We start from the raw sequence: 17,359 nt of genomic DNA, 5'->3' as shown, positions 1-17,359 counted from the left end.
GCACCTAATAAAAGATAAATGTTACTATTTTCACCATTGGTTCTCCCCTTCTCATCTCATTTTCCAGATTTATCCTAGATCTAAGATTCTGTGTCTCTGGCAGGCAAGATTTGAGCAGGTGCCTAAGGACAGAAATCCAGCAGATATGAAAAGGGGTCCAAGTGCGGATGAGTCTGGGTGTGTGTCTGTCTGTCTGCAATGTGTGTTGTATACATAGTGTAACCATTGGAAAGGCTGGGTGGTTATTCCATGTATGTGAAGAGGAAGGGTAGGGAGACCATGGAAGTGAAATACTGTTGCATTCTGGGGGATATGTATTTATTGTAAGCCTGAGGGTCCCAGAGACTTCTGCCCAAACCCTCCCAAAGAGAGTCATCATATGTTTTCTTGGTTTTCATTTTCACTCCAGATGAAATAAATATTTGTGATTTTTACCCTGTCTAGGCATAAATATTAATTGAATCATAACTTCTGTTTCATGCTTTACTTAGCTGTTTCCACTTATTTTTGTCAGTTCTATCATATTTCCAACATGTAACTGTTAGAATTTAACATTTACAGTTTTTTTTTTTTTTTTTTTTTTTTTTTTTTTGCAGTGGGAGTGTTTGGGGAAAGAGTCTCCCTCTCCCCAGTGTTACTCTTTCAAGAGTGCTGATGTGAGTGATAAGAGATAACCATAGGCCTGAAAGCTTGGAGGTGCGAGATGTGTCCCAGGACAGGGGCTTCTCAACTTCCTGTGCCACAAATCTCCTAGGATCTTGTGCAGATTCTGACTCAGTAGGTCTGGAGTCAATCTGACAGTCTGCATTTCTAACAGGACTGTTGGTCCATGAATAAATCGTGACATGCAGGGTCGTAGCCTATGAGGGAACTTCTTTAAAAACTTCCCGGTCTCTTATGCTTTGGCTCTCTCCCATTCTTAAAAACTGAGAACAAACTGAGGGTTGATGGGGGGTGGGAGGGAGGGGAGGGTGGCTGATGGGTATTGAGGAGGGCACCTTTTGGGATGAGCACTGGGTGTTTATGGAAACCAATTTGACAATAAACTTCATATATTGAAGAAAAAAAAAAAAAAAACAACTTCCCAGTCTGCTCCAGCATCCACTGCCCTCCACGGCCCCCAGCTGGAAGAGCTTTCTCACACGTTTTTTTTTTTTAAGTTTATTTTTATTTTTGAGACAGAGAGAGACAGAGCATGAGCGGGGGAGGGTCAGAGAGAGGGAGACACAGAATCTGAAACAGGCTCCAGGCTCTGAGCTGTCAGCACAGAGCCCGACGCGGGGCTCGAACTCACGGACCTCGAGATCATGACCTGAGCCGAAGTCAGCTGCTCAACCGACTGAGCCACCCAGGCACCCCTCTCACACGGTTTTGAGTACATTGACATTCTGCCTCATTTTCATATAGGTAGGTCTCATTTTGCCAATTCAATTTTAAGATAACTTCCTCTCTTCTAGCATTTCTTGGGTAATTTCTATACACCAGCCACTGTGCTAAACATTAACTGCATTTAATTCTCAGTGATAAGGTAGGTCCTGTGATTACCATCAATTAACAAGTGAGGATACAGAGGCACACAGAGTTTAAATTAATGGCTCAAGGTCACCCAGGTAGAAAGTGGTAAAGCCAGGACACAGAGTTTGACTTCAGAGCCTGGACCCCCAATCGTTAATGCTTTGCTGAGATGATGCCTCCCTGGAATGGTGTCAAATGTAATTTTTATAATCACTGCCGCACCTATTCCACTGTCATTTCTAAAGATAGAAGCAGATAGAATAAAAATCTCTTTTACAAATAAAAAAGAAACACATATGTGCTGTTTTTTCTTTTCTTTCTTTTTTTCCGAACTGGCAGCTTACCGAAACCTGTGGAGCTGAGTTTCAGGGGATTAGGACTAACATTATCAGACAAAAGTCCAATAATATGCATTTAGCTCAACTGCGTATTATTGTTAGAATCTGGTCTTGAGAAGTGAGCCTATGTGGGCTCCATTTGACCCGCGGTATATTAGAATCTGTAATAATGAGATCTCATAATATGCCATATTGTATCCTGTTGATGAGAGGAAGAAATTAGTTACTAAAGAAGGGAAGGTTCTACATAAGATATTCTTAGTCACAAAGAGGACCCTGATTCCACACAAATGTGCACAAAGTAGCTGAAGCTGTAATAATCTTGCCCCAGTTTGCAGAGCTCCTTCTGTTAAGTGCTGCTCATAATATTATTCCCCCTTTTGTTCTTCAATATTACTTTGGCTATTCAGGGTCTTTTGTGGTTCCATACACATTTTAGGATTGTGTGTTCTAGCTTTGAGAAGAATGCCGGTGCAATTTTGATTGGGATTGCATTAAATGTGTAGATTGCTTTAGGTAGTGTTAACATATTACTTGGCAATGAGAAAGAATGAAATCCTGCCATTTGCAGCAACGTGGATGGAACTGGAAGGTATTATTGCTACGTGGAGTAAGTCAGTCAGGGAAGGACAGATATCATATGTTGTCACTCCTATGTGGACCTTGGGAAACTTACCAGAAGACCCTGGGGGAAGGGAAGGGGAAACAATAGTTACAAACAGAGAGGGAGGGAGGCAAACCACAAGAGGCACAAAAAAAAAAAAAAAAAAAAAAATTCCCCTTTCTTTAGAAATGGTTTCCACTATTACAAAAATGATGCCAAACAGAAAGCATTTTTTTAAGAGCACAAAAAAAAAATAAAGCTGCACCCCATTCTGGAGGTAAGAATGCAACATCCTGGTTCCATATTTTACAAACCTCCCCATTCTGTTTATGCACTTTGGCAAACAGTATTGAACCCATTGGAAAACACTGGGGAAATACACATTTTGCAAGTACTTTGTTTTGATGATTTTGAGAGAAAGTGAAAGCCAAATTATGGTACCTGTTAAGGTAATGGTGTGTAGCTTAAGTTAAAAAGAAATCCACACGTGCAGTCACAATTACCTTTTAAAATGTGGTGGAAATATGAGAGTTGAATACACAAGTGGAGATAGGGTCTTAGAGCTTTCTGTAATGAGAAAATCACCAAGAACTGAAATAATCTGTGATAAACCTTTCCATCTCCCAAGGCGGGCGGTGTCCTTGCTTTTGTGCATACATGAGGTTGTGTGGGCTTGTGTTTAACAGCCACGTATGAAAAACACGTATCTTTGTACATTGGGATAGCTTCCGTTCAGGGAGCTGCTCTCACTGGGAGAACCACGAGGGAGCCGAGATAGAACATACTGTTCTGCTGATGCTGTTTGATGAGACAGCAGCAGATCAGCTGCAAGTTGGAAATGGGTTTTTATTTTTTCTTTACATCTTTTGTATATGCATATGCATGTGTTGTTGGTTTTTGCCTTTTTTTTTTTTTTTTTTATAAACACATCTATTGAACGATCACATGTCAGGTTCACGTACAGCGCACTTTGCTATCCTGTTGGCTTGGAATGGCCATGAGGTTTTTATGCTTGATTTTGTTTCAGCGACAACTCCCCCAACCCCACCTTGTTCAAAGGGCTCAAAAGAATGGTTCTCTATCTAGTGCTCCTTTGAAGAAATTTATGAAGAGTCAATTTGGAATAGAGGCTGGCTGAGTCTTTCTTCTGGTTTAGTACATAGCATTCTGACCATACTCAGAACAGTGGTAGAAATACACCCCTTGGAGATCACTTCTCTATTTCCCCGTCTCTCTATTTTTCATTCTTTAGTGGGATAGTAGAGCCCAGGGGTTAATTGCTACGGTTCTGAAGTCAGGTCTGGATTCTTTAGCGCTCACTCATTGTGTGACCTCAGCCAAGATCTTTAAACCCTCCTGGTTCCCCCATCTCTAAACTGGGGGATGATACCTATCTCACACAACTTTGTGAGGATTCAATGAGATACATGAAACACTCATTGCATGCCTGGCACATGGCAAATTCTCAATAAATATTAACTGTTGAAATGATTACTTCTCGATATACCAACCATAGGCCAGAACCGTCTAACAAGGAGGTTGACTTACCAAGAATGAATTCCCAAAGCAGATTACTGATGGCAGAGATGAAGCCTTTCTGGAAGTGAGACTCTGTATGCTGGATACCAACCCACTTGGCTAGAATGACAACCCACTGGCTTTTCCGGACCGGAGACTGTGGAGTGGTAACTAAATCTAACGAGTTTTGACTCTAGGTTGATTTAAAAGGGTGGCCTTTGCATTAGGTTAATGCTTCAGCGTTTGGAGGCTAAGCATCAGCTGAGTTTCTCCCTTGGAGTCACTTGTATTGCACCACGTGCCTGGCTTTTGTGGCTCTTTCTTTCCACGTTGAGAGCTGCCCTGCATTTCACTCCCCACAGGCAGTGCCTTACTTCGGATCTGTATTGCTACCAGCAAGGAACAGTTAGTGAAGTGTTTTTTTGAGTCATATTTTGTAGTTGCCCTAGGGCACTTAATTTCATGAATTTGGGAAAGAAATGTAGTCCTTCCCAGAGATACTGTCTGGTTTGCTAAATCACCTGCTAATCATCAATACACATATATTTTCTGCAAGGTAAGTGGGACTTTCTCAAAATGGAGTTTCATTCTAAAGAGGTTTTGATGAGTTTTGCTCATAAAAAAGTAATGAAATAGAGAGGCTTCTTTTTCGAATATGCACCAACTTCTTTGTTTTTAAATACAAAATGGATGTGGGACTAATTTCACCTTAGCCATTAAAGAGCTCCTACCTCAATTGAGTCATCTAATGACTATTTATAAGCACACATGGAAGACCTTTCAAATGAAAATTCATAATTCATTTTTAATAATTTTTAAATGGAACAGTCTTCCACTGCACCCCACCCCCGCCACGCTTGGCATTCAAAACTAAGGAGAAATATCAGAGTGTTCTTCTTTAAAATGACAGATGATAAGTTTATTGTTTGTTTGTTTTTATAGCTAGATAGAAGGAACCAACCTCAAAAAGAATTTGAAATTATTTATGCACTTCAAGCGAGAACTAGGAAAATTTGCTAGATGATCCAGGACAATAAAAAACACCAAAAGAAACGAACAACAACAAAAAAAATCAGTAAACATCATTGATTGTTCCTTCATTTTCCATCTCTCAACTGTGCTTCTAGACATGAGGAATATAGTAGTGGACAAAAGCAGACAAAAATTTTTACAGAATGTACTTTCCCACGGAGAAGACAGACAATGAACAAGGTAAGTAACTGACCTACATAGTGATTTGGGTAGTAGTTAAGGGATATGGAGAAAAATTAATGCCGGAAAGAAGGATAGGAACTGATATGATGGGGAAGTGGGTGCTGAAATTCTAGGTAGGGTGGCCAGGAAGACCTTACTAAGAAGGTAGGTTTTGAGTAAAGACCTGAAGGAAATAAGGGAACCAGCCACATGGATATGTAGGGAGAACCTTCCAGGTGGAAGGAAGAGCAAGCACAAGGGCTCTGAGATGGGAGAGAGCCTGGTGGGTTTATCAGTCTAGAGAAATGAACACTTGAATTAATTTGCTTGAAATGACGCAAAGGGTGGTTCTTTACCTTTTTAAGTCAGAGACTTTTTATAGGATGGGCTAACAAATGTACGACATATACTGTTCCAGGGAGATTGGACTTGGGGGAAGGATGTGGGGAGGAAAAGGTCATGGTCACACTGTCAACAAGAGGTGACAAGAGTCTCCCTTAGGGGCATGGCAGTGGATTCAAGCAAGAGATAATAAGGAGATGGATTTGATGGTGCTTAGTGAGGGATTCGATTTAGAAGTGGAGAGAAGGTGCTACAGAAAACACCCGGGTTTCTGGCTGGGAAGACGGCAGTTCCATTTACTGGGGACCCAACTCTATGATGCTGGGATACCCAGCAATCAAACTCTATCAGCTCAGTATGCTGGCTTGGTGGACCTGCCCCCCTGAACTCAGGAAGTTCTGGGGTGCACGTGTGTCAGACTCGTGGATGGTTATCTCATCAAGATGTATGTGTGGGTTCTGTGTACCCCATTAAAAATATACTCATGGTAGGAAGTACTACGGTATTTCAAAATCTTCTCTTTGGCTAGGGGTAGTTAAAGAAAATCTCCTACTTTTTCATATCAAAACCCTTTAGAAGGGAGAGCTTCTCATGGTCAGCACTGCTACCTTAAGTTCTGAGGTCTTCTTTGAGAGCCCTTTCCTTATTTAGCCCTAAGATACGGGAATTCTGAAGTCATAGCTTCTCCTTTCATTCCTAGTCCCTCTCCACATTCTCATGTTCTCTGAATTTCAGATCTGCACTGATCTTTTTGCTACTATCCATACATGGATGCCCACAGTCCTCCAATTTAACTTGTTTGAAAAGAACTCCATGTCCCCCCGCCACCGCCAACCCTACTCTTCCTTTTGCAGGTATTGGCTCATTTCATACTGGGGAGCCTTGTTTAGCTCCTTCTCCCTCCTGGTGTCCTTTGGGATAGTGTAAGGTGGTGACTACCAGCCCAGGCCCTGGACCAGACAGATCTGGACGCACTTCTGGCTCAGCCGTTCACCTGCCATGTTACTTACCTTGGGACTCCCTTAAAATGGGAGCAAAAACACTTAGCTCCTAGGCTTTCTGTGAACTTGAAATGGATAATGCATGCAGAGCCCTTGGGGTTTCATGCCCGACATGTAGTATGTAGTACGTATGTAGTATGTGCTCAAGAAAGAGTTTGGGTTTGACAAGACTCTTATCGCTTCCTCTTTACACTATTGCAATTGTCTGCTAATCAGCCCCCTACCTCCATTACCATATTATCTAGTTGTTAACATAAGCTTTCTAAAACACTGGTTTGCTAATATCCTTCTCCAAGGGAAAACTTCCAAAAGTGTAGATAAGTGTCTTAGAAGTTATCCTACCTTGGGAACATTTTTTTTTTTTGGAAGGAGGAGGTGGGGGGTCAGAGATCTTTTATAGAATATAAATCTATGCTCCACAATTAGGCTTATCTCATCTTTAATAGCCTCATCGCCTACTAAATCCTCCAGCTTTTTTTAAAAAAATATAATTTATTGTCAAGTTGGCTAACATACAGTGTATACAGTGTGCTCTTGGTTTTGGGGGTAGATTCCCATGATTCATCGCTTATAAACCCTCCAGCTTTAAATATACTCACCCTCAGACACATTCACACACCTCACCACACATATCCTCACTCACATATACCCATACTCACAAACACCCTCACTCCACACACATCCACACTGACCCTCACCAACAACCCACACTCACACACACCCGCACACACCTCCTTCTGCCCTCTTCTGTGTTCTCTACCTCACTCTATTTCTCTCCTCATGGAAGAAGCTTCCTACCATATTTGCCCATAGAGAATCAACCTTTGTTTTCACATTAGACTTTCTGCCCCTCAGGGAAAAAAAAAAAAAAAAAAAAATTCTGCTTCTATGGTTGGAATCAATCCCTTGTTCTTCCTCTCTTCTTATATAACAGTTTGTTCTTCCCTCTTGGCAGAGTGAGCCAAATAGCCCTTAAGCTAGGACCCCCGAAAATTCAACTTTCTCTGGACCTCAGAGCTTAGCACAGTGTTTTGCACATAATGACTTCTCAGTAAGTGTTTGTTGAATTCAATTAGAAAGATTTCAGTCTCTAAGAGCTAAATGTAAACACGCAGACCGCATTGAAGCCTTGCCTTTACCGGCCACCTGTTGCTTCCCGGTTCACAGTTTACCTTACAGCTGAGTGTGAGAATCATATTTGCAGGGCCGTCTGTTTCACAAATTGCCAACAGGCCTGGCTTTGCCCGTCTCTGCATCAGCACACCTTCCATTTAGTTCTCACCAGTGAGCCTTTTTGGTGAGATTTACCACTTGACAGTTCAGACCAGAGATTAAAAACTGGTTCAACCAGTTTGACTACCTTGACATGGCAGTGGTTAGGGGTAGAGTGAATGAGGAAAGGGAGTGTCTGTGGGTCACTGGGTCATGGGTTTCTGAGGTCCACCTTTGTCCCGGTTGATGTGTTTACCGATGACTGGGAACAAGATTTAGATGACAGGTTTTTCTATGCATGGAATACTGTGGTCTGGCCTGACATACTGTTAAGCAGAATGATGGCACAGTTTTAAGAAAATCAGACAGCTGCTTCTTGAAACTTGGAAAGTCATTCCAACTGAGAATTCCCTTCCTAACTTTGGGTGAGGGAAATGGCCAAGAACTTTCTAAAATTAGCACCAGTTCCTTTATCCTTATACAAATTACCATCTGGTGTTTGTTTCGTGTATTCGAAGAAAGCCAGCTGGAATGGAGAATATCAAATATCAGTAACATTTTAGTCTGAAAGGTCCACTTGACATCAAACTCATACCAAGTAGCGAAATCTCAATCTATATAAAGGTGATGGATGCTGTTGATCTTGTGGCAAGGAGAATCTTCTTAATCTAGTTTAGGAAGACACGGCATATTATAGTTTCAGTTGGGTATTTCTCTGTTGCAGTTATGTATCGGAGGGGACTATAGAATAAAGCAAGTTATTTCACTAAAGTTGGAGATAGTAACTTTATTTTTCCTAATATTTACTCATAACAAAACCATGACACTTTGGATTATACCAAAGTAGATGTTTATTTTCATGATAACTGCACTAAAGATGTTAAACTCTGAAATAGAGTTTAGTACAAATAGGAAGTTAACTTGAAGCCTCAATGTCTTTCTTCCAAAGCCTAGGTTTGGAGAAGTCACAAACCACACTCGTTATTCACTTCACTCTTTAACACGTTTCTACATAAGATCTTTCTGACCTGCTTCTATCTCCTCCCGACAAAGTATGCTTGCTGCTGGAAATAGTTCTACCCACCCAGGAAACATGAAGCCCAGACTTGTCCCCTCATGTTTCCAAGGGATTCACAATTAAATTTCCTTTGAATAAGCTGAAGACAGTGTGTTTGAATATTATCTCTTCGGTAAAGCTTTTCCCCCCAACCCCAGGGAGAGTTAGCCTAGCTCTTCTGTCTGTAGCCACAGCATTACAGAGACCTCACCTGGAGCTCGGAGCCATGAGAACCGTATCTGGGGAAGATTATTTTTATCTGCTACTTCTAACTGGTTCCTGTGCAGGGAGGAACGCTTGGTGACTGAGCAAGGCTAATGGGTGTGGAGATTCAGGCTGGGACGGCGCTACGTTTGTGATCAAAAGGGCAGTAGGGGATCATGGAAGAAGGAAAATCTGGAAGGCTGGCGAGGCTGATGGAAGAAGGTTTAAGAAGCAGAGGAGGTAGCTGTTGGCCTCAGAGCACTTGGCAGAGGGCAGGCCTGAAATGGGGGCCTGGAATTAAGAATAAGCCTTTAGCAAAGTTTTATTTATTTATTTCTATTAACTTAAAATTTTTTTTTAAATGTTTATTTTTGAGACAGAGAATGCATGCACATGCATGAGCAGGGGAGGGGCAGAGAGAGAGGGGGACAGAGAATCTGAAGCAGGCTCCCCTCTGTCAGCACAAAGCCTGAAGCAGGGCTCGAACCCACAAAATGTGAGATCGTGACCTGAGCCGAAGTCGGACGTTCAACCAACCAAGCCGCCCAGGTGCCCCTATTTCTATGAACTTTTTGTAGCATAACAAGCAATGGAAACTTTCCAACTCCCCATGAACTCCTCTATATGTCTAACACCTAGCTCATGTGTGTAACATGTGGGCTCTAACTGTGCCTCGTTTGTTTAGGACAGGCCATTTGCAGGGTTTCACCTGTTGTCCTGCCTTCATTACTTGACCGTGTTCACATTCAGTTTCACAATATGTCTGTTTGGGTGACAAACTATAAGGTCACACAAAGTAGTTCTTATCTGACTGTACTTTGAAGACCATACCACATTTTATCCCTAAATTGCCTGTTTACCTATCTTCATTCCAGACATCATGGGTTCAGGCTCCCAGAGGGACAGGATACTGTCTTTGTTAATTCATTTGAACACCACGTACTAAGTTTTATATTGTATGTGTTAGGTGCTGGGATACGATGAGAAGTAAGAAATGGTCTCTCTGCACTCAAATATCTTAAGGGGAGTGGCACCTGGGTGGTTCAGTTGGTTAAGCAGCTGACTCGTGATCTCGGCTCAGGTCATGATCTCACAGTTGTGAAGTCAAGCCCCACATCTGGTTCTGAACTGATAGCAAGGAGCCTGCTTGGGATTCTCTCTCTCTCCCTCTCTCAGCCCCTTGCCTGAACACTCTCTCGGTCTCTCTCTCAAAATAAATAAATAAACTTAAAAAATAAGATCTTCAGGGAAGAGGCTGAGATGTACTCACACAATTATACACCTGAGAGATAAGGCTTGCAACAGAATTCCTCCACCTTGGCACTGATTGACATTTTGGACCAGATAACTCTTTGTTGGCCTGGGCGCTCCAGGATGTTGAACTCCATCCTGGGTCTCTACAAGTACATGCCAGTAGCACCCCCTCCAGTAGCGACAACCAAAAATGTATCCAGACATTGCCAGATTTTATCCCCACCCAGCTGCCATCCCAATGTGGAGAAGCATCCATTAAGTCAAAACACAGGGCATCATGGGAGGAGCACCTAACCCAGACTTGGACAGAATCTTATTAATTTTTCATCCTGAACTCTGACTTGACACTTAAGAAGTGCTTAATGAATTAATGCAATGCATCAAATCATGCTATCCTTCAGGATTATTGGAATAAAGTCTAGCAAACTAGGGGGAAGTTCAAGTATGAGGTCTTAGGCAGAAGTCCGCCAATTCAGAATTTCACTCTGAATCACAGGCCCCAACATTGTTCCCAGAAATACCCTATGGCCACAAAGGAACCTGCTCCCTAAATATCACAGCACAGATTTTCTAGCAGTTATTTTCCTGTTAATAAATACTGATTGTCAAGCACTTTGGCAAATATCAGGTGCCTTAAATGCTAAATAGTCATTATAAAGCCACATAAATATTTTAGATTCATCATCCACAGCAGGGAAAGCAGAGCCCTGATTCTGGGAGGGAAAAGAAAAAAAAAGCCTTGACATTCAACTAATGGCTTCACTAACTGATGCACCCACCTGGGAGGCTGAAATTTGGTCCGTCTCAGAAGTGAATGTTCTTTGCAAAACAGAGTTAAATCTATCTCAACTTCAGTGGAGGCATCCTGTCCCCAAGCCAGCCATTGTTTTGATGTAAATGAAGACAAGAAAATTCACAGCACTACCCACATGTTCCTTTCACACAGCCTCTGCCCTGAACCAGACTGACATGGAATAATGGGAAGACAGGGGCATGAGGAGGCTGATTCACGTCAGCCTTTCTTGGTGGACTCAGACAAACTGGACGATAATGGAGCTTTCTGGAACAGGCTGTGTGACTTTGGGCAAGTGACAACTTCCCTGGGCCCCCATTGGTAAGATGGAGGACAAAAGGAGTAACGATTTCGAAGCAGCTCACAGCACTCATGGTTATACCTGCAGTTTTACATCCTTGAAGACTGATGGAATTCAGGGGTTCCCAGCATTGATTTTTACTTCGGGGGTGGGAGAGATGGCATACAAAAATCAGCCCCTCAACAGTCCTGACGCCCTTGTTTAATAGGCTCCCTAAAGTGTGGTAAAACCCCACAGAGTATCTATGAGGCTGGCAGCCACATAGAATGAATGAATGGGCCAGTCCGAGCTAATTCCCAGTTTGTCCCTCTCCAGGACGGTTTTGCATTAACCGCTGTGGTGTCCTATTGACTGGAACATGATCCAGCTGTTAGCCCAGGTCTTTAAGTTACTGAGTCCTCTGGGAACCCTCTGAAAACCCCCTTTGCCCAAGGTAAGTATTCCCAGCAACTGCACAAGAGACTCACTGATGTTATTTAGAAGTTGCAATTAATAGCGAGATTTTTTTCCCCCTGATGGATCAGTGTTCCCCCTAATTGCCAAGCCATAATTCTTTGCTGATTCCCCAAAGGTTCGTTTTATTTGGAGTATTTTTAAAGCACACACAAAACCCAGAAGAATAGTTGTTCCTTTGTTTTAATGTTGCTGCTAAGCTTAAAAAAAAAAAAAAAAAATCCTCCTCCCTCCTTTAATCCCTTCAGGAAATGCCTCATTCTCAATACTTATTAAAAATGGGGAAGCAGTCCTAGGTGGCTTCTGGAGGTCGAAGTTCATAAAGTGAATATGCATAACGGCAGCAGAATATCAAGTTTTCATAATTACACCTTTTCCTGCATACATTTCCTGCAGTGAAATCGGCTTTGATTTGGTCTGATTTAATATAGTCTTTCTAATTTAAATCTATCCCTTCACTTCTACTTTGCTGTTGTTCAACTTTAGATGGGAAAAATGGGTTCCTATTTCCCACTTTCACACACCAATAAGGATTCTGTATTTCTAAACAAGAGTGATGAGATATCATTTAATTTCTGACCTCTGTCCCTAATTCCAGAGCTTTGGGGAAGGAAAGTATTTCTGTTTTGGAGAGAGAAACTATGAAATGAGAGGGCAAAAGAGGATGGAGAGACGCAGGCTTAGGCAACTGTGTCTAGCATAATGCCTTACTCAAAGCCAGCAGGTATCAGTCTTTGTTGCAAGAACAATGCTGAAGATAGGAGAGGAGGCTCTGAATAATCTTGTAGCAAAAGACATAGTTAAGAGCACATACAAAAAAAGCCCCATAGTTAGAAGTGGAATTTTGATGAAACCTAAGTCCTGTTAGAGCAATTTGGTTCAATAGGTAGAAAAAAATCAGAGAAGGACATTGAGTTGAACTATAGCTTACCTGTTGCTTGCTTTGCTATCCTGGGACACAGGGTTGCATGAGGAACTCTCAGATAGATGTATGATTGGTCTAAGTGGAAAGTCAAATGCATGTGGGGACTGAAGTTCTAGTTCAAGAGCCATGGACACCCCAACTGGAGCTTTTGGGAATTCTCATATTTCTCTTGGAGGAGACATTTGTTATGTGCAGCTAGTGCTGACCTCAGTTCCTGGCACAAAGGAGGAATTCGACAAATGTGTGAAGGGTTATAACAGACACTATTCTTGAGGTCTAGCACGAAAGGTCATTCATTTCCCTTTTTTTTTTTTTTTTTTTAGAAATAGAGCATGTGAGTAGGGGAGAGGGATGGGGGGCGGGAGAGAGAGATAGAGATAGAGATAGAGATAGAGATAGAGAGAGGGAGAGAGAGAGAGAGAGAGAGAGAGAGAGAGAATCCCAAGCAGGCCCCACACTCAGCATGGAGCCTGACACAGGGCTTGATTCTGCAACCCTGGGACTGGGATCATGCCAAATCAAGAGCCAAATCAAGAGTCAGATGCTCAACTGACTGAGCCACACAGGCACCCCATTTCACTTTTTTTTTTTTAAATTTTTTAATGTTTATTTTTGACAGAGAGAGAGAGACAGGGCATGAGCGGGGGAGGGTCAGAGAGAGAGGAAGACACAGAATCCGAAACAGGCTCCAGGCTCTGAGCTGTCAGCACAGAGCCTGATGCGGGACTCGAACCCACAGACTGTGAGATCATGACCCGAGCTGAAGTCAGACGTTCAACCGACTGAGCCACCCAGGTGTCCCCCCTTTTCACTTTTTTTTTTAAAATTTTTTTTTTAACGTTTATTTATTTTTGAGACAGAGACAGAGCATGAACAGGGGAGGGTCAGAGAGAGAGGGAGACACAGAATCGGAAGCAGGCTCCAGGCTCTGAGCCATCATCCCAGAGCCTGACGCGGGGCTCGAACTCACGGACCGTGAGATCGTGACCTGAGCCGAAGTCGGACGCTCAACCGACTGAGCCACCCAGGCGCCCCCCATTTCACTTTTAATACCGATGTTAGGGAACTATAGCTGTGTTAGAAATAGTCTTTGCCCTTCAGATGTTTAACAATGAATCAGGGAATCAGATAAAACCACGTCTAACTAAAATACAAGGTAGTAATGGTTTTCATACACAAAACCTTTTTCACACAGAGCCGTGGAGGTCTGAAAAGCAGGAATTCATAGATCTTTAGGAATATGAAAGGTGTGGAAGGTGAAGGTAGATTTGAAAGGTAAAGGAATATTTCATGGAACACACGGCATTGGAGAGGAGTCTTTGGTGATGAGTCTAACTTTGATAGGCTGAGATGGGAGAGGTGAGGAGAAAGACCATTCCTAGTGGCAGACAGAGGTGCAGTAACTATCTTGGGGGAATGATAAGGGCTCCAGTTTGGCTAAAACAAGTGATTAGGGATTGGAAGGAGACAGCTCTGAAAAGTAGGTGAAGGGATCACGGCTTTGGAGGCCTTGAATGCTGGAGTGAGGAGCCAGTCTTCATTTCCACAAACTACAGATGTTTGAAATGATGGCTAGAAAAACAGAAGACAGGAGGTAGGAGACCCCTTCATTAAGAATCTACATATGGGGGTGTCTGGGTGGCTCAGTTGACTGAATAGCCGACTCTCGGTTTCAGCTCAGGTAACGATCCTGGGGTCATGGGATGGAGCTCCACATGGGGCTCTGTGCTGAGCGTGGACCCTGCTGAAGATTTGCTCTCTCTCCCTCTGCCCCTTCTCTGCTAGCATGCGTGTGTCTGTGCTCTGTCTCTCTCAAAAAAAGTCTCCATACCTAGAACCTAATATGAATCAACTCTGACCTTTCTGCAGCCCCTTCCTGAGCCCATTCCCCGTAACTGTGCTGATCTCTAAGGCATGCGGGGTTCATAAAGCCCAGAATGGGCTCCCCCAGAGTTGGATCTTCTAAACAGGGACATTAATCCCATGTTGTTTGCTGTTGGTTTTTTCAATCCTTCATCAACAATTGACACAAGTGGGGGAAAAAGAGCCAAGGCAAGTTGCGGGAAACAGCTTACTTGGGGGTTTGAAAAGAGCCACCAGATTTATGCAGAGGCGCTCAGGAGGTTGCTGGGCAGCCGGCAGGGCCGGCAAGACTCTTACTGATCTTGCGGTTCCCCAAGCAGCCGCTGGCTTGCCACATACGGAACGTCAGCCATTGGAGAAACCCCAGGATGAAACCTGTAAGCCATTCCATTATTTTAAGAACTCATGTCATGGAATTTCTGTATTTTCGTTTCCTTCTTCTGTTTGTGGCCTGAGGAGTAATTAATGACCTGAAACTTCACTACTGAGCCTCCATGAGAAAGGATACCTGCCAAAGGAGGAGTCCAGAGACGGGGCTAAGCTTATGCTGCCATGCAGATTAATGCCTGTCTTGGGGATTTCTCCTTGGTAATTAAAGCCCCAGCTTCTGCCTACTTAAATATGGCTTGAATCGACTTCTGATGTCCCCTTAGTATCTCAAGTTTCAAAGCCAGTGAGTCAGTGGCAGCATCCTCAGGGCAGTTTTGCGTTATTGTTTTCCTCTCTGGGAAGAAAATTCTCTTTGCTGATCTCTTTGGGAGATCTTTTCTCCAACAGCCATACGATTGCAGGGTCTAGGGTAGAGTCAAGGGTTGGAATCCCAATTTTCACTCAGTTCATAGGTAATTTGTTAAAGGACACGCTTTTCACGGATTTAAAGAAATTTCTGCTTTAAAATCCAGTAAGAAAATTTCTGTTTTTTTTGCATATGATGAAGCAAATCAGTATGAATAAAGTCATGATACTGTAAACGCTTTCGGATGTAAAAAAAAAAAAAAAAATTTCTGGGTTTTTATCCCAAAGAAATGATTTAAAATGTGTTAAGATTGGAGCACAAGGCTGATTATTCTAGCCTTGCTTGTGAGAGAGAAAAATTCAAAGTCTAACAATAAGAGATTGGTTAAACAATTCACATTATCTCTATAAAATGAAATATTATATAGCCATCCAAATGGAAGAAACTAGAGTAGTTTATAATAATGAATATAAAAGTCTGTATTTCATGCTACTGCAGTCCCCATATGTCTTGCACACAGAGTGGGTGCTTCAGAAGCTGATAGACATTTTTGGATTTTCATTTTCCTATTTCCAAGAGCAACACTGGGGTGGCAGTAAGCACCGTGGTAAAACGCCAGACATCTCAGCCTGCTTTTCTCTAGCTCAACTGCAATTTTCCTAAGTTATTTTTCCACTGTAATAATTTGTTTTTAGCCTTGTAACTTCTAGGTTGCCAAAATCGACCTATTTTTCTGCCCATAAGTTTGGCTAGCCAATTGGCTAGTGAATCCACCTGGCCACCAATAAAACTCATTACAATTCAGGCTTAGTTGTTTATTCCTTGAGACAGCCAATGAATCATTCAAAGGTTTCTTAGACGTTTCGGAACCACATGGAGGCAGATTCAAAGTGATAGGTCTCAGATAGGTAGGTAGTAGGTAGTGAAGATGAAATCACAGCTGGGCCAGCCTCTCAGGTATTTTCAATACCCACCCCCGCCAAGGGATCCAAGCTAGTTTTTATCTGGCGTTACTTCCTTTGTGTTCCCAGGGCAAATTTTGAAGCATTTCCTTGCGTGGCTCTGCCGCTTTGATTAGGGTCCTACTAATAAGCAATGGAAATGAAGATGCCCAGCAGGGAGAAGGAGCTCAGAGGGTTGCAAAAAAATAAAAATAAAAATTCAAGCTCTGGACTTTGTGCCAATTATTTGAAAGTTTAATGAACCGTGGGTGTTGGTGCAAGGCATCCTTAAATGGCTGAGAGCCCCAGTGAATCCAAAGCTGCGTCTCTTTGTGAGTGTCTGCTTGTTCTGGAATCCAAGAAATAAACTTAGGAAATAGTAGGGATATTTTTGCCTTTGTGGGGGTGGAGTGGGGTGGGCAAGATTTCACCACTTTCAAAAAATGATAGGAGGAGGGTGAAAGTCTGAACCTCATTTCTCAGCTGGATGCCCCCAAACAATCAAATTTCCTCAAGTTTCTTCCTGTTACACAATGGGGCTCTTCACACTCTCCTGCTATTTTCAGACTTGCCAGCTGAGAAGGGATTCAAGCTCCAGTTCTCTGGAGCCTGGTTAGTTTAATGGGGTTCTGTTCTTTCTCCCCTTTTCCCTGAATTATGAGATCTGAGTGCCAGGCTGGGGGTAGGAGAGCCAAGAGAGGGGGAAGCGAGTGATGTAAAGGCCAGTGTGAAACCCCACCTTAGAATTGACTGCATTTGTCTGTAACGAGAGCAGCTTATGCTTTGGAGGCACAAAGAATAAGAAACAATGTAAAATAGGGTTTGGTGTTAACAGTGCAACAGGAAGACTTCCAAAGCATTTGTGAAAGATGAGAAAGTCAGTGGGTTTGTTTTGCAGCTCATCAACCCATTGAGATTTAATAAACACCAGGGTAGATAATAATATAAGGCTGATGAAAACGATGGCTCGCATTAATGAGCACCTGCCGTTCTTGTAAGAGCTTCACGTGTCCTAACTCATTTAATCTGAACAACAATTTAAGAGGTTAGGAATCGCCGTTACTTCTATTTCACAGGTGAAGAAACAGAAACATGGAGGGGTTCTAGA

General features: G+C 42.6%; 1 protein-coding gene and 1 non-coding gene across 2 annotated transcripts in view; one reads left to right on the top strand and one right to left on the bottom strand.

Moving 5' to 3' along the window:
- SYNPR (synaptoporin) overlaps positions 1–17,359 on the bottom strand; it is a 311,269-nt gene that overhangs the window by 22,234 nt on the left and 271,676 nt on the right. The gene's annotated exons all lie outside the window — the stretch shown is intronic.
- On the top strand, positions 15,497–15,559 carry LOC122236813. The gene has a single exon (XR_006215060.1). It is a non-coding gene; the product is annotated as a small nucleolar RNA Z39 (small nucleolar RNA).

The sequence above is a fragment of the Panthera tigris genome, chromosome A2 (assembly GCF_018350195.1).
Source record: "Panthera tigris isolate Pti1 chromosome A2, P.tigris_Pti1_mat1.1, whole genome shotgun sequence".
Lineage (NCBI taxonomy): Eukaryota > Metazoa > Chordata > Mammalia > Carnivora > Felidae > Panthera > Panthera tigris.
The sequence above is the reverse complement of the archived record's forward strand: the minus strand, read 5'-3'. Positions and strand labels throughout refer to the sequence as shown.